This window comes from Coturnix japonica, chromosome 12 (assembly GCF_054131305.1).
Source record: "Coturnix japonica strain WE chromosome 12, WE-NBRP24, whole genome shotgun sequence".
Classification (NCBI taxonomy): Eukaryota; Metazoa; Chordata; class Aves; order Galliformes; family Phasianidae; genus Coturnix; species Coturnix japonica.
This window is the reverse complement of record NC_140674.1, coordinates 20,344,299-20,368,292: the sequence shown is the minus strand read 5'-3', so window position 1 is coordinate 20,368,292 and position 23,994 is coordinate 20,344,299.

Sequence of the window (23,994 nt, the reverse complement as noted above, 5' to 3'; positions counted from 1 at the left end):
GAGACATACCAAACAACAGATTAGATTTGTAACTAAGAAGCAGAAAATAAATAATTTTGGGGAAAAAAATCTCAACTTTAGGATGGCTTTAGGGGAAAGATATCAAGGTGTCTGGTAAACTAAAAAATAAAAATCCATTACCGGCATCATAGGAATTGAGGGAGGAAAAAAAAAACAAAACAAGTGTATGCTTAGGCACTGTGCAAATGGGGTTAAGCTGCTATGGCAGAGCTTTTTTCCCACTATAGCCATTGAACCATATCAAAGGAAAGAGCCTGTGGATTTTTTTTAGCGTCTGTAGCTTTCCTTCAGGAGAAATCAAAATATTACAGTATTTCTTAGTAACAGAAAACCTTATACTGACATCCCTTCTCTTTTTCTGAAGGTTTACCTGTTTTTACTTGCTCATGCATTGAGCCAATCTGCAGGGAGAATTAATATATTAGATATACCAAGCCAGCTCATTTTTCTTCTGTCACTTTTGCCATGATTAATGATAGTGAAAGTGTGTTTAACTCTGTTCCAAATGACACTTCTGGTATTGCTCAGTGCTTAGATTTTCCCTTTTTTCTTTTTTTCTTTTTTTTCTTTTTCCTTTTCTTTTTGTTTGAGTCTGCTGTCATTAACTAAAAATAAATTCCAGTTAAAATGCAGAGGCAGATAAAACTATTTCCTTGTTTCTTTTTTATTCTTGCTTTTTTTCCCTCTGGGATGACTACATTTATGCATTCGGGTATTTTGAGTGATTTCAGAAATTGAACCTTAAACAATTAAGCAGCATTTAAGCATTCTGTACTTTGTCCATATGAGATGAGATATTGATATCTTCTTTAGATATCAATTTCAAACTTATAATTGTTAATGTACTAAGAAGAGCTCGTGGCCCTGAGGTGACTGGACAATAAAACTCTGTCTCACATCAGATAAACCTACTTAAGGAGAATCAATACCATAATGTCTCACATGCTTTTGTAATAATATGCTGCCGTATATTGCTGGGAAAAAATAGCCAGGATGCCATTAAGTAGAGGAAATGCTTCTAACAAGGTTTCTTGTAAACTAGAAAGGAGACTGCAGAGAGGAAGAATGGAAATGGGTTATCGTGGAACTGCAAGGAAGGGATTTTAATGCTCAGAGTGCTCTTGGGTTGAATGTGAATTCCCCCCTTGGGAATTCTTTCTCTGGGTCTCCAGAACCTGTTGGACTCTATTTATATCCTTCATTCCTCTTAAGATGGTAACAAATAAGAATGACATAGTGATTATCGCTGATTATCCTTTTTCTCTCTCATCAATGTAAAAGGATTTTAAATTGCATTCCTACCATTAGGTGGAGGCAGCAGTTCCCAACAATTGCTTTTAGGAAGCAAGCATTTTTGATGTATATTCGGACAGTACTGAGAAACCTTGGAAGAAGTGCTCAGTAGGTATACACTTCCAGTGCTCCTTTAAGAACTATTTTCTGGATTGATAGATATTAGCTTTAGTGAATATTTACAGTGCACTGTGAGTGCCTCTTGGTTTTGAGTCACTGCAAAGCAAAACTAGCTATTATCAAAGCATGGTATTTCATAAGAAACCTGCCCATCAACTAACTAGAAAGAGAAAGCAAATGTCGTTAATGCAGGTTGGTAATACTCTGTGAAAACTGTTCAGCCACTGTGAAAACTGCTCATCCATCAACAGACGTAAAGAAAAAAATATCAAGTGTGCATTGTTAATATTACCCTTAAAGGGAAATGAAAGGTTTCAGCATTTCCTTTGAAGTAATTTTAAGGCAGTGGAACTAGCACATGCATAGTGGCTGTCTACAACATATTGAAAGAAAATAAAGAATGGAGCATCACCCCACACAAACAAAACAAACAAAATATGAATTGTTAATGTATATTAATTATATTAAATGAAATCCCAAGGAATATTGTTTTTAGGAACTGGAGAGTGACTGTCTTCATCAAATTTACTGAATATACAATGGACAAAATGGAATAATATATCGTGAGTGGGCTTTATCTGCCTTACCAGCTTGACTTCAAAAATTTCAAAGTTCTTTTTGAAAACTGCTGCGTCGCAGTGGAAATTATTTCTTGCTTCTCAGTGAAGACAGGTCAGAAATGTACCGTGTGAGGTTCAGTCATCCTCTCACCATATCCAGTGTTAGCAGGGTCATACACTGCCAGAAAGAGGAAAGAAGGGAAAGAAAGGCACTGTGGACTGGCAAACATGTAACTTGTGGGATTGATGCAAAACACAGCCATGTTTATTCTGTTAAGCATGAGCAGCAGTGTTATTTTTTTAGTGAGAAAATACAGGAAAATAAGGAATGATGGAAGATGGTATAAAAGATGAAGGGTAAAGATTTGTACTGCTTGGATTTTGCCCTTTATTTGTTTATGGTTTTGCTAAAAAAAAGTTAAATCCAATTTTCTTGTAGCATAAGGATGTGCCTTTGCCTTCAGTCATCCAGCAGAAACAAACAAACATGAATTTCCTATTTACATCATGCTCGAGACACGGTAGAGTACATAGCCAGGAGTTTCAATCAGGCAATTAAAACTATAATCTATGTTAAATGTTAGGTCAAGAAAATAAATTAGATGCATTTTATGTTGCAGAATCTCTTGGATACGGGTCACTGAGCCCATTTCTTAAAACCTAATACTTGTTGTAGCCCACTTTACATGATTTTAAAATGGTATCAAATGTGCTGCATAGAAAAAGACTCATGCCTTGATGATCTTCTGAATTTTAATATTTCTGTTGAATGTCACTTCTTGTAAGTAAATCCTGGGTATTTCAGTAGGAATTTTGAATGGGAAATCTCAGAGGCCAGATCTGGCATGGTATTCATAGAATCATCATAGAATGGCCTGGGTTGAAAAGGACCACAATGATCATCTCGTTCCAACCCTCTGCTGTGTGTAGGGTCACCAACCACCAGACCAGGTTCCCCAGAGTCACATCCAGCCTGGCCTTGAATACCTGCAGGGATGGGGCATCCGCAACCTCCTTGGGCAGCCTGTTCCACTGCATCACCACCCTCTAGGTGAAAAACTTCCTCCTAATATCCAACCTATACCTTCCTTGTCCCAGTTTAAAACCATTCCCTGTTGTCCTGTCAAGAAACTTACAAGTGGCAGAAGTGTACAGAGCAATTTTAGAATATATGTTTGCTTTCCGTCTGCTACAGTGTATGGTAGCTGATCCTGGTACACACTCTAAGCCCCCATGAGGACTTTAATGTAAGTAGATCTGTAGAAATCTCAGGGAACAATTGCATAGACTGATCTGTGTAGTTATTTGTGTTCAGGTAAAACACTCATTGCCAGTTCTGGGATGAGTGGTGCTATGTCTACATTGCCCTGAGACCACACCAACTAATGGCTGGGTGGGACATGTGGCTGAACAGTGCCTTGGCCCATAAAGTGGTTCTATTGATCCAGTAAAAGGATTATTTTGAGAGCGAATGTGTCCTTATTCTGCTTTGTGAGCATTTTACTCATCTGCGTAGTCCCTGAGGATTACCTACCTGAGGATACTTTTATGGTTGTCATCTGCGCTGTGGCTGAGTGCTTGCAGCCTTCCATGGTTTTATTTTCACAGCATCATATTTATCTTACTCTGTCTGTGGATGCCAAGACACAGAAGGAGTAAACAACTTTTTGAAGACCTCCTAGGAGGTTTATAGTGGGGAAGAGCAAAAAGCAAAGCCTAAAAATGCAAGATGAGTTCTACAATCACTGCCCCATTTTTCTTCTCCAATGAGGAGTACATGCACAGTGAGGGACAGAGCCTGCAGGGACCCAGCTAGGGATTATGGAGCAGGATGTATGAACCATAATAAATAACACATTCCTACTGTAAATATATTGGGGGATTAAGTAAAACTAGGCTTTCTCTGAAGCTGTATTCAGTCATAGGGTCTATTACCTTCAGCTCCAGTTTGTACTGCAGGCTTGTTTTGGTTGCCTTCTTAAGCACCAAATATTTAAATATGGAAAGAAGTTCATTTGCCCAGTAGATTGTCTAAGCTTTAAAATATAGAAGATACTTTAGTTTTTATGCTTTCATTTTTGTAGACCCAAACAACTGGAGAACAGATGGTTCAGCTGGTAACAGATAAAAGGCTCTATAGATTAAACTGTTGTTGGCCATTTCTATTTCATTCTCTGGCATTTTGCCCCAGTTTTGCATCACTGTATACCATATTAAATGAAACATTTTTGGAAGGTCTTAAGACTCCTCTAAGGATACTTTGCTTCATCTTCTTTGCAGAATAAACTATCTAAAAAGTGAGAACTGACCTGGAGAAGTAGAGATGTAGAGTGATGGGCCTTCTCTGAAATTCCCCATGAACTGAATATTTTAACTTTGGCTTCTTCTTCGTCTGTTAAAGTCATTTATCATAAAAAGTCAAGATAAGATCTTATTTGCTGAAAATACTTTTGTTTTAACCTGCCTCACCCAGCACATTGTGGATGCAGTTGCCTCCACTGGTTAACTTAAGTTACCAGTTTAAGATTTAAGGCAGTGAAAAAAAGAACAGGTTCTCTTCATCCTGTCATAACTCATGCTTGGTGTCAACTTTGCTAACATTTGATTGCATTCATTGTGCCTTTGGTACAATGCCTCTTGCTCCTTTTGAGACTCGTTTGGTTCACTGCAGCCAGTGTTCATGTGCAGAAGGTGTGAGGCTCTGGGATGAAGAAGTCACAGCTGTGAAGTGAGGGCTGTCCTGCATCATTGGCTGCCTCAAAGACCCTGCTCATGTCTGAGATTTGTCAAACATTTGTCTAATGCATTGACCCAAGCATTAGGTTTTTTTAGTGTAACCACTGTATTAATGCCAGAAACTTTGATGGAGTTGGCAGCAATAATCGATTACACCAAAGAAGCTGCTCTGTTAAGTTCTGTAGAGACCAAGTTTAAAAATACCTTCCACTGCCACTGGTTATCTGCAAATAAGTGCTCAGCTGATCACTGGCTCAACATGGCCAATGGTTGGTTGGCAGTCAGGAAGGGCTGAGCTTCTGAAACCAGGCAGCTTCTCCTCTGTTGTCCATTCTGTTGATTTCCTCTCTTTTCCATACATTGTGTTTGTTGTTGTTGTTGTTTTTAATAATCAGCATGATCTCCGTGGGGACAATGTTCACAAATTCTGAATACTTACAGTTTCTTACATTAACTGAGTGTTTATCTCAGCTATTAAATATTCTTGAGAGTTCTTTCATTAGAAAACCTTGAGGTACTCATTAAAATTAATGTGTGGTTTATTTGTTTATCTGCCAGAAAAGGAAAGCAAATACCAGTAGTTCAGATCTCCCTGCTAACATGCAAAGGTGGAAACTCTGCTGCAGTTGTACGTGTTTATGAGCACACTTACATGGGTACATCTATATGGGTACAGTGCTGACTAACTGGCTCACGTGAAGGAAAAAAAGTAATTAAGGTAACCCTTCCATTTTCAAAATGGGTTTCAAAAAGACCTTGAGTTAGAATGAGTTAGAAGAAATGAGGGCATTTAGGACTGTGATGTTTAGTGAGGAAGAAAGTTAGATGCGTGGATGGGAGGGAAAAAAAAGACAGTACAAGGGCTGAAGCAGTAAAGTGACATTTCAGTGGCTCAGCTGTGCTGGTCCTCAGTCAGGTGAGGCAGATAGTTATTTGTGACATCTGCATTTCAGAACATTACTGGGTAAAATATCACAGTCAAGGATATTCATAAAGAAAATAATAATTATCTGCTGTTGGCAATGAATGTTTAAGGCAAAGTGGTATCCCTCTTTCCTGCTAAGTTTTTCTAACACGCAAATAAGATGTATATTGCAGATTGCAGATACTGAAGATTGCAGTTGCTTAAAGTACAAAATAGAGGTGTGAATAGTATCCTAAAGAATCAGAGAAGAAAAAAGATATTCAGAATCAGTTTACAGCTGTTTCCATTGCACTGGACTGTTTTGTATCAAGGGTGCAGTTTGAAGGAGTAACACAGTCATTATTGGCACTGATAATGCTGACAACAAGGCTGATTCCAGAATGGTAGTGGAAAATAAAGGGAGTGTGACAGTCCTTTGAATAATTGGGTTGAGAAATACAAAAAAGCAACCATCAATTTCAATAAATCCAGATAACAGGAAGTGAGACCGGGGATTTCTATTGGATTGAATACAGAAGAAAGTGTATTTCTTTTTAAGAAAGTTTAAGAAGTTAATTAGTGTTTTGAAAATGTAGTAAAATATTTAAAAACAGGAGCGATAGAAAATTAGTATATAAAAACCCTAACTCCGTGGAATGATCTTACAATATGTAGATAGAGCTCCCTATTAAACAGAGAAAATATGCACCTACTTTGGATTCTTGTTTTAGGTTAATATGTTTAAAATAATGTGTGAACTTACATAGCATGGCAAAGTTGTAGCAAAAATTTAAGATGGACAAGGTCCACAAATGCTCCAGTGCCTTTGCTACAGTTACACATTTGTATAGAACAACAATGAGATTTCATGGCTGGGAAATCATCTGTGGGTTTTAAATTTGTAGGGTGAATCCCATTAGTTTCCATTAAGACTAAAAGAAACGGGGCTAGGATGGAACAACTAGACAGTTCTGAAGGCATTACAACTTCAATTCCAAGACAATTCATTTGCATAATCAGTGCTCCTAAACAGTGGGGCATCTAGTTGTGATAAATAAAACTTTATCCTCATTTTAAATACTACTTTTGAGATTACTAAAGTGGAATTTATTACAGTTAAGGTCATTATCATCAGCATCGGTGCTTCTGTTAACCAGATGCAGACCACATCCTATGCACAATATAATCTCTCCTGATTGATAGAACAGGTGGCAGACCTGAAGCCCTGGGTTTTTGTTTAAGAATGTCTTATGATTATAACTTCAGCTCCAGTACACTGATGTAGTTCTACTGAGTACAGTGTTCAGCCCAGGATCTGGACCAGCAAGCGTATTTTGATGTAGTGTCTATCCAAGGACAAAGGGGTGGGTTCCTTCCTTCAACTCAGACCCTTAATTTTTGGAAATCAGGAGTCATTGCTGACCTTATCAGTGCATTTATTCATAATTAAAATTGAGATCTAACTATAAAGGAATTAAAGCAATTATAAAAGCAGTAATAAATACGTTTCCTCTGCTGATTATAGTCTTGGTCTGAAATACTGTTTGAGATCCCTGCGAGTCTATGCTCATGAATTGTAGAAAAGCAAAGAGACTGATTGCATGGGTGAGCTGAATAGCAAATAGAAATATTTAGCTTACTGAAGATCTTGAAGCAGCAGAGCTGAGACATTAGTGGTTATTCCCTTGCTCTTGCTAGGCAGCACCTGAAAGAACAGGGATGAGGAAGGAGAACTGCTATTAAAGGAATTTATTATATTTTTTTGTCTTCTGTGTTCTAGTCCCTTATTTCATCTTCTGTCCTTCCTTTCCTTCCCTTCTCTGCTGCAGTAAATATTGATTTGTGGGCAGGGACAGCAAACGCATTGCCTGTGCACATTCTGATCTCATCAGAGAGGGAGGTGAGCAGGGACAAGTGATCCTTAATGACATTGTTCTGAGCCCTGAAATTATTCTGATATTTGAAAAATAACAATGCATCAGCATAATGCTGAAAACCAAACATAGTTATCCTTGGGAACTGGTGTTATCATCCTGCCAAAGGGTGACAATCTCAGAGCTCTAAGTATTTTTAAAGAAAGGCAGTGGCAGATAAGCAGTTCTAAATTACGCAAAAAGGGTGATGGCCACAATCCTTACCTGTCACAAGGATCAGGGCTTACCAAATACTCCCAAAGGAGGGATCTCCAGGTAGAAACCCACCCTCATGGCAACCAGCCCATCAGTGAGGTTTAGGGAGGGGTAGAACCTGGTTTTCCTCCTACTCCAGTCACACAGGTGAATTGCTTTCACCTGTGCTCCTGGGGCTGGCTGTGTCCCTTTGCCAGGTGCTCAATCATTGTTTCAGGCCATGACTGAAATTCCCATACTAGGCAATTCCCACACTGTATTATGTGAACCAGCCAATACTAGTAAGAGCTTTTTTATTTTTTCTAACAGAAATGTAGGTAATAAAGTTATGTATTAATTAAGAAAAAAAAAATAATTGGCAGTGTAAATCTGGCTGACATGTATGATTCTGTAGTTCCCTCCTACCTATGGGAGCACTCCAAGGTATTATTTTTAAAAGGTCAGTGGCCTGACACCAGCTCTTGGTGGAAATGACATTGTTATTTTAAGGTTTGTTGTCTGGTCGTTGTATTGTTTCACACAGAGCTGCCCTCTCTGGGTTTTATTCCATTAAAGTAAATGGCAAACAGAGTGTTGCCAGAGTGAGCTGCAGAGTGCCCATGTACTGGATGCTGCTGAGGGAATTGCTCATCTGTCATCAGTCAGAGAATGATCCAGATCAGACCTTGACACTTCAGAATTATGACAGCATATGCTGGATAAATGGAAAATTCTTGCTTACAGCAGAGACATATTTCATCTACTTAAATGCCATACCAGCGTCTTTAGTGTTCACTGGTTCACAGAAGGTCGGGTTCTCAGCTATTTCTTGTATGACCTCACAAAGTGCAAGATTGAAGTCAGTCTCACTGCTCAGATGCTCAACATGATTCAAACATCCATATACAAGTAACAGTGGTCTCAAAACCTTCATGATGAAGTACATCATCTGCTAAGCGTTCACTTCATTATGAACCTGTCTGTATTCCTTGGAAATCTTGTATGTTTATCAGTTTTCTTCACCAGTAATGGCAAACAGAGGAAGCTTTCTTGAGAACCAGGCAACTCAGCTTCCAAAATTTGCACATCAGATTATACTGTTAAACCTGAGCATATAGTGGAATAGTACCAAGGAGAATATTTTTGCTACAATTGGCATTTTAGAGAAACATTTGCAAGAGCATGCAGACCACCACTCAGTTTGTTAGAAAAGAAAGATGTGATTTAACAAGTGCAGTTCTATCTTAAGCAAGCTGACTGTTACACGTGGGAGATGCCCAAATGCTTTGCTTATCAGTTCCCAGCTGCCATCAGGGCATTTACACTTCCTTGGTTTTAATTTCCCAAGAAAACATACACCTATCTTCTTACGTGTCTCTTTGCTATGAACTTGTAGGTTGTTACCTTTTCTTAAGTCAAACTGAATCTTGGATATGGGTATCACTCTTTGTGTGAACCATCTCAAACATTTAGTATTCATCCAGAAAATTAGGAACCAACCAGGAGTGTCCTCGCTTTCTAGATCAAGAGCTCCAATGCTCTAAAAGAATAGCCACAGTACTGGTGATTTGAAAGCCAGGTGCTGTTGTAGCAGGCAGTAGAATCTGTACTCCAATAACCTTGAGAAATTATTGAAGAAGATAAAGCAACCATTAAGGAAAAAAATCATTAGGTCATGCTTTTGTTTCAGTTGCATCAATGGATGCTATGAAATTTTGACTGGATGCTTGAAGCTGGAGGTGTGATGTGCTGTTCCATTAGGAGTTCATTTTTGAGTGCATTCATGTGCTCACGGTATGCTCTGAGCATGGCAGGTGGCTGCCTGTGTTCTGCTTGTGTTTGGTTGTGTATGTGTCAGTAGGGATGCAAATTGCCCTGCCAACAGAAGACAAAATGCTTGCAAATGTTTTTTGTTTTTGTTTTTTTTTTTTTTTATTGCAGTAGGCAGCACACACAGTGAACCATTTACTTCTGGAGTAGATTGTATGATACCTTTACCCTTACTGAATTGGTTGTGATGAATCCTGAGTTATAACATAAATATAGCAGCGAAGGCATGGAGGAGATTCGGGTGTGAAATGCATTTGCAGGAACTCAGTTTGCTCCCAAAAGTTTCTTTGAGAGAAGAAGCTCACTGTAGTTTATTTCCTACCTCAGTGGTTTGCAATGCAGTAAGGGACTCATCCTGCCAAACCACAAGGCGTAAACATTTTCCTCCTTGTGAAGTCTCTCCAGAGAGCACCACACCATCCACGCCATCTTAGCATCTGCCTGAAATATACACGCAACTAATTCTTGGAAAGGTCACTTCTGCTCAAATGTTAATTAGATGTTGATGTTGTTGAAGTATAAATAGGCTAAAAAATTCACCTAGAAAATAATCCGTCTCTTGATATCGGTGTAAGTAACTGTATTTTCTTTATGGGTTATCCATCCATCCATCTGAATATTATATGCATTCCAAAGCTTAATGAGGACAAGGAATATTTTTGTTATTATCTTTAGCTCATCTTTACTTCCTTCTTCTCAACTTCCTGCTCACAAAGAAAGACGGCTCATAAATTCAGGAAGAACATAAATGCTCATTGCTAATCACAAATTTAACTTCTTGTAATTGTCAACTTAAACTCTGCTTAATAAACTAAAAATGTTAATAATCTAGAAAAGGGAAATTAAAACAATTAAATATTTTTAGCTAGATAGCTAAAGAGCAGAGGGCTTCTGCATGGAAACGTATGCAGAGTAAGGATTGCAAAAAAACCCAGAAGGTGAAGAAAGCTTAGTTGTTCTTTCAACTTTACTCCTCAATCCTTCCCTAATTCTCTGTATAACAGACTGTGGATTTTTCTTGAAATTAATTGTTTTAATTATGGCAAATAGCTTGAATAGCTTCTATGTGAGAAAAGAATTAAAACTCTGGATGGTTTAGTGTGGAGAGGGGACATAAAGAGGTCACACGATGGAGCTATACAAATAATGAACTGCTTATACAGAAAGTAAATCTGGTTCTTTCACTTATCATTTCTTATAATACAAGAACCAGGGGACTTAAAATGAAACAGAAAGGCAGCAAAATTTAAACCATTAAAGAAAATAAGTATTTACACAAATGCATAATTAACCTGTGGAATTAATTCTCTCAAGAGTTCAGTGGAGCTTAGTGGGGTTCAGAAAAGGATTAGACATTTATATGGATAATGGAAATGCTTGTAGTGGCATTGGGTGGAGCGAGAAGTATAAAGGGAACGTGGGACTGCAGTTCCTGCTGAGGACAGTGACAGTGAGATGAAACATATTAAGACTCAGGTAAACTGCACCAGCAAATCATGGGCTGACATGGGGAGGAGGAAAATGCCTGAGGTAGGGAGTAACCCTTCAATAATTTTTCATTTCCTTTGGGTAAATATGGCCATTTCATTTCCTTCTGAAAGATTACACTGTGATGAGGTGATGTGAAAATTACATACGTTTGAGCACTCATTTTACCCCAACTGAGCCAAAGAATAGAGGTTTTAACATTGGGGGAAAACAAATTCCAAACAAATTGTCTGTTGTAATCATATACAGTTGTTATCACAGCATTCCTGCAGAAATGTGTAATAAATAAATATAATTCATCTTTGGGAACCAGATTAATTTCCACAATCAGATGAGTTGTGGTGTATTGGGAGCTGTGTGGTGGCTGTGTTACTGGTATTGACTTCCTGTGCATGCTGTTCTGCCCATCCTGTATTTTAGCTATTGAATTTTTTTGAGGCTTTAATGTTTTAAATCCCTTAATAACATAATTTCTGCAGACATAAGTTGTCCACAGTTCATTGGGTTCCTAAAATAATCCATGTTAGCTTTTCTTGTCAGGGATCTCTGCCAACATTCTGAAGACCAAGGCAATTTGATGACCTACATGACATTATCATTAAGCTCGTTTCCCCCTTTGCTGCTAATAATGTTACCCAAACTAGTTTCTCAAAAGCTCTGTATCTAGTGCACGTGGGGACTTGTTCTCTCTAAACACAGATGTTACAGAAGAAGATACGAAATGCAGCAGACATATGGTAGGTTGGATGTGGATTTCTATTTCTATTTATTTCATTAACCTTTTCAGGATCCCTGCCAAAAGCAGCTCAAGGTGCTTTGACCCCTACATTGATGGTCTTCCAGAACCCATTTCTGTGAGTAGGCTTTCTAGCTGACCATCACCATTTTATATCAAAACATGAATTCCACCTCAGCACCGCAAGGTGTTGCAAAAGGCTTTTCATTCATGCTCAATTGATTTTGAAGCAAACTTAAATGTTTCCCAGACCATTTATTTATGACCTGTTTCACTCTGGCTGATACTAACAAGCTCTAAAAACATGATGGATATGATCTAAAGTAGTTCACTAGCTTCTTTTCCCCATAGCTGTACCTCTAAACTGCAGTTTGTGTTACTTTCCCATTAAAACAAAGTCTGGATGCTATCGCCATTTGTAAAGCAAATATTTTAACTTAGAGTAACAAATTACCTCTGCATCAGAAACTGAAAATCTGACTCACAGCTTTAAACTACTGCTGACTTTAAAGATTGTTTTACTTTAACCAGCATCAGTATTTACAGTTCAAATTGCTTGGGTGGTTAGAAATGAGATTCACTAAGTACTTCGGCCTAGAAGCTTTCCCTGGGCTTGGAATGGGATGGTTATAGACAAGAAAACATAGTAATTGAAAACTCCTTCCAGACCTTCAGTACTGCAGCCCATACCACTCAGCAGCTGCTGTGAGGGCACTTTCTGTCTCAGAACTCGTGGCTATGCTCACTTTACAAGCTGCCTTCTTCCTCTCCCATGCAGGGACATTCAAGCCTCCACCTGTGCATCTGCTGGCTTTGTAGTCCACATTGCAGACACACTTCAATGTCTGCAAGAGGTGCCTTTAAACTCCGCATTATACTCACTTCCAGCTACCAAGAACGCATCAGTAGCACCTTATAAGTTATATTTATACACAGACTGACATTGTCTAAGGGAACACACATAGCTGAGAATGCCTTTACAGCAATGTCTGCCTTCACATGTCTTTTATTTATTCTTTTTCTGAGTGCTGCTTTTGTAATTTTCTTGAAGCTGCATTATGAAAGTATTTTGATCCAAATGAGTCACTGTCCCCCTAGATAGGATGCAAGAAATGTTAAATATTCTTACATAGTTTGCAGATCTAAAAGTAAAATTAATTCTTCTCCTTTAACGCTGTCCCTTCCATTATATTGTGATGACTCATCTGGTGAAGCATTTTGGTGCCAGTTTCTCTCCTTCTCAAAGCTAACAGGTGTTTCTTGGATTTGCCTCATCTGCTACGAATCACTGTTGAGTCCAACTGGAGATTTTCCCTTCAGCAGTCAGGCAGTGCCCTGCGCATTGGTATTCTGCACCTGCTGCTGCCATGCCCAGTCCATCCCCAGTATCACAGTTGAGCCTGGCTGGACATCTCTTGACAGCTGGTTCATCAGATCCACATCATTGTTTGTGCAGGGTGGATTTATTGTACAGAGAGCCCGGGGCACCTGTATCTCATTATGTAAATGCAGCCACTCTGTCCTAAGATGTTGTTTACTGTTAGAATGTGATTACAAGCAGGTACTGGTCCTGAATTGTTTCTTTTTCTGAGGAGATCAGCATTTGAGAATAGTAGCATCAACAATTATCCTTAGGCAAAATTTTTTTCTTTTTTACAGTGCAGTGAAAGCTTATTTTAATAACTTTCTGTTGCCCAAATTCTCATCTTCTTAAACTTAAATGTTCTGCCAGAATGAGATGAATGAGTCGACTGTTCAAAATACACAACACGCACAAGTTCTCATCAGTCTTTACTTTGGCAGACAGTGTTTACATGCATCTAAATTCATATGGAGCAAAACTGTCCCCATTTTGTTGGAAATGCCAAACGACATTTGACGAACGTTAATTTGTTTTGATCTAATTGCAGCGCAGTATTTTATTTCCAAGTTGCTCAGACCTAATTAAAATGATTTTTTTATTTATTAAAATCTAGTGGAAAACTTCAGGCTCCCTTTACTTGTGATCTGATAACCAAGAACCCAGTTTAATCAGCTCCGTTTGAATCTGAGTCTATTGGAGCAATAATTGCCATAATGCACATTAAAAAATATGATTTTAACTAAAATGTGAGTTCACATTTTGAGCCGAGCAATGGGGAGACCAAACTTGATAGTCTGATATGTTGGTTGTCAGTTCCATGCTCATAGAGAACTGGCATGAATTAGACTTGAAAACCATTGCTGTACTCCCCAAATTTTGTCAAGCAGTGGAAAAAAATGAAACAAGGTAAAGAAGTAGTTTAGTGCATGTGTCTGCTACCAGCTCCATGATCATAATTACTATATCATTTTCAGCTGTTCGGGATATTCCGATTTTTCATTTGTTCATACGCTGCTGATTCTACAGCCCATTTTCACTGTGGTGCTGCGAGTGAAGCAGAGGGATTAGACTTACAAGCCTGCTGCTGCTGTGTGGCCATCACGGTGACCAGTGAAGGTGCTTTGCAAGTTTATTACCAAAATAAAACCACTTGCAAGGTTAATTACAAACAGAAATATTTCACTGTGGGCTTAGCACTCTGAAAATGTGCTGATTCAGGCAAGAACACGTACAGACTTACTACTGAGGCTGACTAAATATACCTTAATTATTATATAATTTAATTCAGTATAAATAAGGCCTTCTTGGTATAATGGCTCTCTGCCATTTGTGATTAATTTTTCATTAGGCATCAGGCCATGAAAGCACTTAAGCAGGTGCTCAATTTTAACCACTTTAGTCAATTACACTTAGAATTAGGCATATGTTCCAATGCTTTGCTTGACTGAACCGCTATTCCCCAAACCCTAGCTGACCTACATGTACGTTGTTTATATCAGCAAACATTCTTTTGTGCTTGTTATCACTAGGGATTAAAAATAAGAAATTATTTCACCCCCAAATTAAGTGCCATCTAAAGAAGGAGATCATGTCTTTATTAGAGCATACAATATAGGTGGAAGGACAGATTTCCTAAAACCTTGCTTCTCTTCCATACTCAGGCTATCCAGGTGGTAGCCACCTTAAGTTACACATTAACAGTCTCCAGAGTAATTCCCATATGACCTATACATCTGCTGACAGAAGGTGAAGTTTTCTAAACCTTTTTTCTCTGTAGTAATACATTAGCAATACAGTAGTTTTACCACACTGCTTACAAGCTACAAAATATAAATACTATTAAAGTTTATCTATTTAAAACTGTGTTATTTGTCCAGACTGCAATTTTCTTTAGTTTTGTTCATGATAACATCAAACGAAAGAGCACAGAAAATTTAGGGTTCTTTTTAGACTTAAGGTTTGTTTTTGTTTTCTTTGGAAGAAATCATAGCTCTATATTGTTAGCCAGCCATTGACCAGCCCTCAAAACAACAGCTCTCAGAAGCTCTCTAGAGCTTTCAGTGGGGATGTACAACAAAATCTAATACATGCACTTCACTATTTCTGTAAGATATTTGCTTTTCTAGTAGGTGTTATATTATCTTTATTTGGTATTGCTGTCCTATAAAAACCATTTTCCCCAACACGGAGAAATTACACTAAAAAACACTTCACAGGAATGCAAAGGGGAGATAAAGGGAGAGAAGAAGGCAGAGGATGGTGTTGAATCTCTGGAGTCAGCACAGTCCTTTCCAGTTATTGAGGGAAAAGCCTTAGAACCCCCTGTTTGCAGAGGAGGGGGATGCTTAGTCTGGGAGGCTGTTAAAAGAACTTGGATGGCATTTAGTTAACTCTAAGCCTTTAGCTCAGGAAGTTCAAATGCAATCAGCACAACAGCAGTGGGAGCATCGTTCAGCAAAGCCCCTTAAAGATCTGGTGGACAATTGGTATATGACCATTAAGAACTGTGCACTTCAAGGAGATCTTATCTTTCAACCATTGGAGTGGGGAGGGCCACTTGTATGCCCCGTGGTATGGCATCCTCAGGGGCTGCCCACTTGGGAGTCTTTCTGAGTACAGGATGCAGTTTCAGGCACTACACTGTAAAGATGTCAAACTATTTAATAGAGAACATCCAAAGAATAGCTACGAAGATAGCAAAGGCTCTGGAGGACAAGATATGTAAGGATCAACTGAGGTCCCTTGATTGCTTGGGCCCAGAGCAAAGGAGGCTGAGGGAAGACCTCAAGGCAGCCTGCAGCTCCTCACAGAAAGCAAAAATGCATGGAGTTCTGTTATCTGTTAGGACCGTAGGGAATAGCATCAAGCTGCATCGGGGGATGGTTGGGTGGGTGCTAGGAAAAGATTCTGCCTCAGAGGGCAGCGGGTGCTGCCCAGAGTTGACCAAGCTCAAGGAGTGTTTGCACACCACTCTCAAACACAGAGTTTGGATAGTTTTATGTAGTTGTGTTAAAGCTTGTCCTTCATTTGTACTTCCTCACCTTACCATCCTCCTCTGCACCAGTTGCTGCAAACAAGGGAATGGTGCCTTTCAGGAGACAGTCACTAAGTATAGCAAAGCCATTTCAGAAAGGAGTGATGTTCAGAAGAAGAACGTAATTGATTTCTAATTGTGTTGTATGGATGGAAAGTGAAATAAAAGACATGGATCAAGTTACAAATGGACAATTTGTCTCTGAAATGATTTCACTGTGGTAAGAGGCACAGAAAGAACTAGATGATTCAGGATACATTTCCTGCAGCTTTAATGTTTTCAGATAATAATCTTCGTGGTAGAAGAAGATGGCTATGTGAAGAGAAGCTTTTGAAAATAGGGCTTGACCAATTTTATTTGCAAGTAGCCACATCTCTGGAGGATTTCAGATGAATCTGAAAGGGTTTCTGCTTTTCATTTTACTGAAGAAAGCAAAGGGATTTATCTAGCATGTATTTGTAGGGTACCTGCACTAAGGAGTCCACATCTTACACTGAGGATTTTGCAGTCAGAAATGAAAGTTCAAAATGCTTCTTGCTCAGCAAGGAAAACCTTTCGCACTGATAGCGATTGTAAATACTGGACAAATATCAGTCATAGTCTGCAGCGATTTACTGGGGGTTATATCTATTATAGACAGGACTGTGTAGTTTTAGTAAGCTATTGTTGCATTTGCACACCATCACAATGGAAAAGGTAAGGTGGTGATGCAAGGGGAGGAAAAACAAGGTAGGATATTGGAGAAGATGGTGGCTAGAGAGTGGCAAGATAAGCAGACACTTTGGTCTGTATTAAGTGTTAGATTACGATTTGTTGTTGTGTGTCCTTAAACTGTAGGGAAAGCATTAGGTTTTACTTTAGGCAAGTTTGGGGTTATATTTGTATGACAACAGATCACTTATTCACATAGTGTAGAAGTCCATACATGGAGATTTTATAAGCACTGTTGCCTGAATGGATCACAGCAGGTAACAACAACTTTAGCAAATGAGCAGTATTTTTGTTACTTTGTTATGAGAATAGAGGCTTGAGAATTATCTTCAAAACTGGTATTGAAAATGAGAACTGCTATTTTCTACATTTAACACAGTCTAAATTATATACAGATATCTGGGTAGCAACAAAATTCTACTGGGTTACAGCTTGCCTTCAAGAGAGTTTCATGAATTCTTTTCCTAATAAAATCCTGAAATCATTAGTAAGAATAAGCACACAGTTCCCACTTCTAGTCAATATAAGGAAGAATTTTGCAGTGGCTCCTGCAGACCATGGCTCTCTGTTCCTACTAAGGACATCGATCCTTTGAAATACCAGTCTCAGCAGCTGTCTCTTTGTCTTCCTTTTTCATCTCAAAACAAAGTAATGTGTTCCTCAACTTTGACCGGTGAGACTGGCAGTATTACAGTAGGGCTAATCTTAACTGTCCAAGAACCATTAATACTAACAAAAATATGCTCTAAATGAGACATTTATATGGATCAATATACATTAAAATGTATGGTGTGCCAAGGCAAGCCAAGCAGAACTTGTTCTTTCATCATCATTAAAAATAAAAGATTAAAAATTTCTCTTCCTAATGCAGAAAAGTGTAGTGAAGAAAATGGAACTCGAGATTGTAACAGCATTTAAATCATATTAACTATAGAAAATAAGATTTTAAAAGTAAAAAAAGGGGCTAATGTGTTTAAAAAAATAAATAAATAAGAAAGGCAAGCAAACAAAAGATTTTGTGGTCTGTATTGTCTATATAGAAAATAGCTTTTAGGGAGAGATCAGGAGTTCATAGCTTGGGAAGAACTCTGTTCCTAACAACAGGCATACTGAGCTGTGTTTGCATACCCACATGGCAGCATTTCTCTTTTCTCTGTGCATCCATGATGCGCTCACTGGCACACCATTAGCCAGATCTAAATGTCAAGGAAAGTTTCAAGCTTAAATAGGGAAGCTATATTTTGAAGGGAAGCAAAACATAAGCAGAGGGGGAGGATGAGAGCTTCCCTGATGCCTTGTCTGATTAGCTGCCAGGTAGTCTCAGTGGAATGAAGCGCTTGAGGTGCCTGCAGCTCAGCCAACCACAAGGACTTTTATACTGAGATTCAAGGCCCTTTGTATAAAGAGAGAGTTGCTATTTGCACTCTTTTGTCTATCACATTTTGGGATGTTTTGTGTTTGGTTTTGTGTGTGTGTGTCTCAGATACAACATTCCCCCCCCCCCCCCATGTCCATTTCTAGGCTTGCAGACTTCTAACAGTATTCAGGAATTTCAGGGTAAGCATTAAGAATACAGTGTCAAAAGAGCATAATCTACTTTATAGCCATGAGATAAGACTGCTTTCTAACTAGTTTATTTTCTGTAGAGATCTAAACTAAAGAGAGCAGAGTGCAAGAGTAGTAGTGGCAAATCCTCAGCAGCTCTGATGATAACTCCCTCAGAAGTTGTAATCCCACTGATGCAAGGCACCTGCAGAAGGGGGAGCAGGAACAGTTGGGATCAGCCTGGGGCATTCAGGAAGAGGATGTGAAAAGAATTTGAGCAACCAGTGCCATGATTACTGAAGCAATTGTCCTAGTACTAATTTCCTTCTCAGTCCACAAGAGAAATCTAGCTGTGGCTGTCTCAGGGCAGTCCCACTTCTTTTCTCTCCAAGTCCTCCTTGCAACATTTCATTTAAGGTTAAAGATAGGTTGTGTGGATGTGACTACCATACCATCAACTCCTTTATGAAGAAAACCCCAGATCTCAACACTTTTTCCTTTGCTTTCTGTGTTACTTGCAACCGACCATATGATTATACAGTGCTGTACAATGCAGTGCATTCTTCTTATTTTGATTATTCTGTCTATCATTTTGATGGAAATAGGAGATTGCATGATGAGCACAAACACTGGAGTATTTCACAGAGCCTGGTAATAAGGCTTATACTGTCATAACAGCAGCTCCTATGCACCACTTCAGTTTCAGATCATCCCTCCTCCTTTGCTGTATTCTCTCCACTGATGCCTGTGCCCTTGTTAGGAGCCTCCCCGAGCACTCTGAGCATCATTTCCCTTCCAGGAATTTCTAGGAACTTCTCATCAGCTCAGCTGGGCTGTTCAGTTTCCCAAGCCAGTAGAATGATTGCTTCTCCTGCTGGTAATATCCCCAGGAGTGGGCAAAGGTCAGGGAATGTAAACCTTATTAAATACAGTAGAAACTACTCCACTTGCTTAGAAATCCAAAGAGATTCAGACTGCTACGAGCATCTTTAAAGAGATGCAGAAGATGAACTTTGAGTAATTAAGACATGAATAGCCTGACATCTTTTTACTTAGATTTAAGAAAGGGAAATATTAGGTGAGTGCTTGCTGGGAATTGGAGCAAAAGGCACCATGGAGGGGAACACAGTTCCTCTTGGAAGCATAGTTCTGAGAAAAGCAGGTGGGTAAGGTGATCTCTGGGTGTGAAAATTAAACCTAGGTGATCTGCATGGAGCTTCAGAAAGATGTCTTGACTTTGATTTTTTCCTATTTGATTTCTGTAGCCAAATCTGCTGATCTCTGCTTTGCAGAGAATATGCAGGCTAGCAAAAAGACAACACTTTGCAATGCACTGTGTGCATTTACTTAGGGAAGGACATTGTTCTTTCAGCATACAAGCAGCTCTCCTGACTCAATGCACAAGAAATACATTTTATTTTTCCCCTCAGACAATCTGAGAGTGAGGTGGACAGAATAAAAACTAGAGAGCTACCACTGCTTTTAAATCAGTATGCTAACTATGTCAAATAGCCTGTGCATACTAAGCTATGATTCACATTTTATTCATTTTCTACAATATGTTGACATGCAGACATGAGTTAGGATGCCGATTTCCTTAGGCTCCACCACTTCAAATAGTGGGGTGAGAAGCAATTTTCATACAAGATCAAATCTCAGAGTGGTAAGCTATCATTTGATGCCAGGAATTTGTATTAAAGAAGGTTCCTTGTTTATTGTTTTTCCATAGAGATTGTTTTGCATGAATCGCCGCATCAGAAGATAGTGGTGTGGGAATGGAAGAAATTAATAACCACTCATAGCTGTATTGGCAAACTATGATTATATATCTGTGGGGAAGTTTTCAATTTCAGCATTTAACAGTTGAGGTGAAGCAAGAATTTTTAAGCACCAACACAAGACAATTATTCCAAAACACATTCAGAATTTTTGAAAGAGGATATTAGGAAGACCCTCAGGTAGCAGATGTTTTAACACAAGTCCCTTATGGAGGCTCAAGGGCAGAAAGGAGTTGGTAGTTTATCATATATTTTGCATAGAAACCATTACACTTTCAGCATACAATTGAGGAAGTGCAACATAAGAGAAGGCAATGAAAATACAGCAGTTATATAACAATACTGTGTTTTTTTGAGTTAAAACATATATGTCATCCTAAGCCCTACAATGGAAAAGCAGAACACACATTACCAAACACAAGTAGAAGAAATGTTAAACTGATGAAGAGACTGTGTTAAATGTCAAAAAAGGAGCTCATGACACTGTACATAGAAGAAGAGAAAAGCTATTACTGGTCCAAAAATTAAAAAATGTTACCACTGACTCTACAGACTTTCTACCAGATAATAAAAATAAATTAGCACTGTTCAGGCATAAATTTCACTGTAGTTGCATCGCTGTTTGCTGTGACTGACAAGTTATTGCTCCTTTAAGCAAGCAACAGTGCAGCCACTCACTTATAAGAGCATTTCGCGTTTTTTCATGTCAGTTCTTTCACTTACTATCCATCCTAATGCTTGACCCAGTTAATATAGCATTCAGCAGAGTAATTCAATGGAAAGCACAACAATGACAGCAGAGGAGCAAGATCCCAAGGCACAGCAAGTGAGTACTTGCTCAAACACTATAGCAGTGGGCACTTAAAAAAAAAAAATAAGAAGAAAAAAAAAGTGCTTACCTTTGCAAGGCCTCAGGTATTCAAGGACCTCCACAAGATACCTTTACCTCCACTGCCAGCCCTTAAATGAGGTCTGGGAAGGGGTGCAACCTGGCTTCAACCCTTCTGATCACTCAGGTACACTGCATGCACCTGAGCTCCCCTGGGTTGGCCCTGCCCTCCCACCAGGTGCTCAATCACTGCTTCAATCCCTGCCTGAACATTTCCACTACAAGCTTCAAATAATTAACTGTTTCAGCATTAAGATGATCTCTAAAAACCAACAAGTTATGTTTCAGTGTTAATCACACAGTAACTAGACCTTTTTAATTTGCTTTTATGTTATTGGAGATCGAAGACGAGTAGAGTGCCCAGCAGCACAGTGTTACTAAGTTTTCGTTTGGCCCAATCTAATTATTATCTACAATTCACAGTAGAGCCTAAATACATAACAAATTATGTGCTTGTACTGGGGCTATAATTAAAAAACAATCCCAATGCAAACATTATTATTTACAGTTTAAAATAAAAGCTTGCATTCAATAACATCATTCTGCTGTTTTCCTAGACTATAATTTTTCCTGAAAGATTCCTGTGCTCTGTAATTTCACAGTGCTTACCTTCCCTATTTTTTTCTTTTTTAATAGATTGCTGTTACTAAGTTTGTTCTGATTTTTTAGGGTAAATGAAAAATACCTTTGAATCCTGTGTTAAGAGGAATTTTTCTGAGAGCTGAATGTCTTCCCCAATACAAGGACTAGTTCTAAGTATGTTATGATGCTGGATGATTTATCTTGAGGTCCAAACCACTCTCAAAACAGAGACTTAGTGTAGGCAAGCATTCCTACCACTGTGCCACCAGGGCACACATAATTATGCTGATCCATCAGTCCCATGCACAGCAAAGGAGGGGTTTCAAGCAGGAAGGCTGCGCCCAGAGCTTCCAGTCTTGCACCTTCCCAATTAAAAATACCAGCATTAAGGCCTGGAGTGACTTAAACAGCAGAATATTTGGGTGTTTGGTTTGCAGCAGCTACTTGGGAATCAATGGTTTGCTTCCTGGCCCGGGGACAAATCCAGCTTCTTCCCTCTGCACTCCCTGTGGAATTTCTTTTTGTTGAGTGCAATCAAAATTGCCTCCCATGATTTTGCTCAGTTTGAAGCACAGTTTACAGTAATCTTCATTTAACAGCCTCTTCAAGACTGGTCAGATTTCCAGCTAAGAAGCTTTTATAAACCTCAGCTAATGCTTTCTGTCTCAGAGTGAAGAAAAAGATTTTGCCACCCTTGATTGTGAGATAAATGGATCAGATATTGTTTTTCATGAGAGATTTCCCAGGATTTTCACTCACATCTTATCAACCTATTCCCTTGGTTTAAAAGGTGATGCATTAACTTCTGTGTTCTTGTATTTTATATCACTGCACATTATCTAGTCAGTGCATTCTCTCAGTTTCTTTCTGGCTTTGTTTAATTGCGATTGCACATTCAAGTGACCTGCTGTGATTTGTTTATCTAATCACAGAAGGGTTCGATGGTTTTCAAGAGCACTGCTACACTTAAAACTACCTAAAAAGACACACTTGCTTCTGTATTTGAATGCATATTTAACACTTCTTGCCCCATTATTTTCCTGAGTAATGGTCCAATCTTGCAGGTACTTTAGTGAGTGTTAAATTATTGCAGTTTGTGGATTTCTACTTCAAATGTTTGCTGTGCTGAGACGTAAAATGCCTAAATATGAGATAATCGTTAGGACAGAATCATATTTTCCTTCCCCGTTTACTCTCTGAAAGTGTACCAAGGCAAAACTAGGTCCTTAAATCTTAGCCTAAAGATGAGACTAAAGAGTTAGTCTTTATTTTAGATTGCAAAACTCAGCTTTCCAAAACTGTTCTGAAATATGCTTTCTCCCATTGCCTGATACTGGATACTAATGCATTCCCAGAACCTTGCTTTCTCCCTCAGACTTGTAAGCAGCCTTCATGAACAATATTTGAGTTTACACTTTCAAATTTGTGTGGATGAAGGCAGAGTCACTGATTCAGAGCTCTGTCAGTATGTTCACATACTGTCTTCACAAGTTCAGTTTCTATCGCAGGGCTTCTTTTCCCCACATTTGCTCATCCCTGTGACTTGGGCTAATGTCAAAGTACAGCAGCACTGCATGAAGCTCTTCCAGGACTTCTGGTTTGGCAGGTGTTGTAGAGTTTTTTGCGATAAAAAGGTTGCCTTATGTGGATACAGAATCCTATAAACTCAAAATACATTAAATATATATAAATATATTCCAGAAAAAAAAAATTAATAATCTGTATCTGCAATGTGCAAATACCTGTGTATTTCTAATGCAGAGATTTTATATGATGCATTATTTACTCTCGTAAAAATCCCTCCTTCACAAGCATCTTGCAGCCCTTTTCATGGCTGTTGCCAATGGCTGCAGATGCATTTTCAGCCCATGAAAACTATCAAGGACATTTATAAAACACTGACCTTCATGCTAGCCTATCTGTGATGGTGAATTCACCTCTGAGAGGGAGCACTCTTACCTCTGTATGTAAAAAAGACATCTGAAGGCACAGCTGCTTCTGCATGGAGAAGAAAGGAAGTGCTGGATTTTTTCAGCTGATCTGCTCAGGGCATGCAGGCAGAAATGCAAACCTCCTCGACTGCACCAAGTCCTCAACTCAGAGTCCTTGCTGGTCTCTCATCTTGGTCCCTGTGCCTGACTTTGTCCAGCTTTAAGGAAAAGAGATCTGTGCTTAGTTTGTTATGGGTTTGGTTTACAGAGATTGAAATATCACCTCGCTGGCCCTGCCTGTTTTTAAATGCCAGTTAAAACTTATTTAAACTTATTTCAAAGTATACACTAGGAACATAACAAAA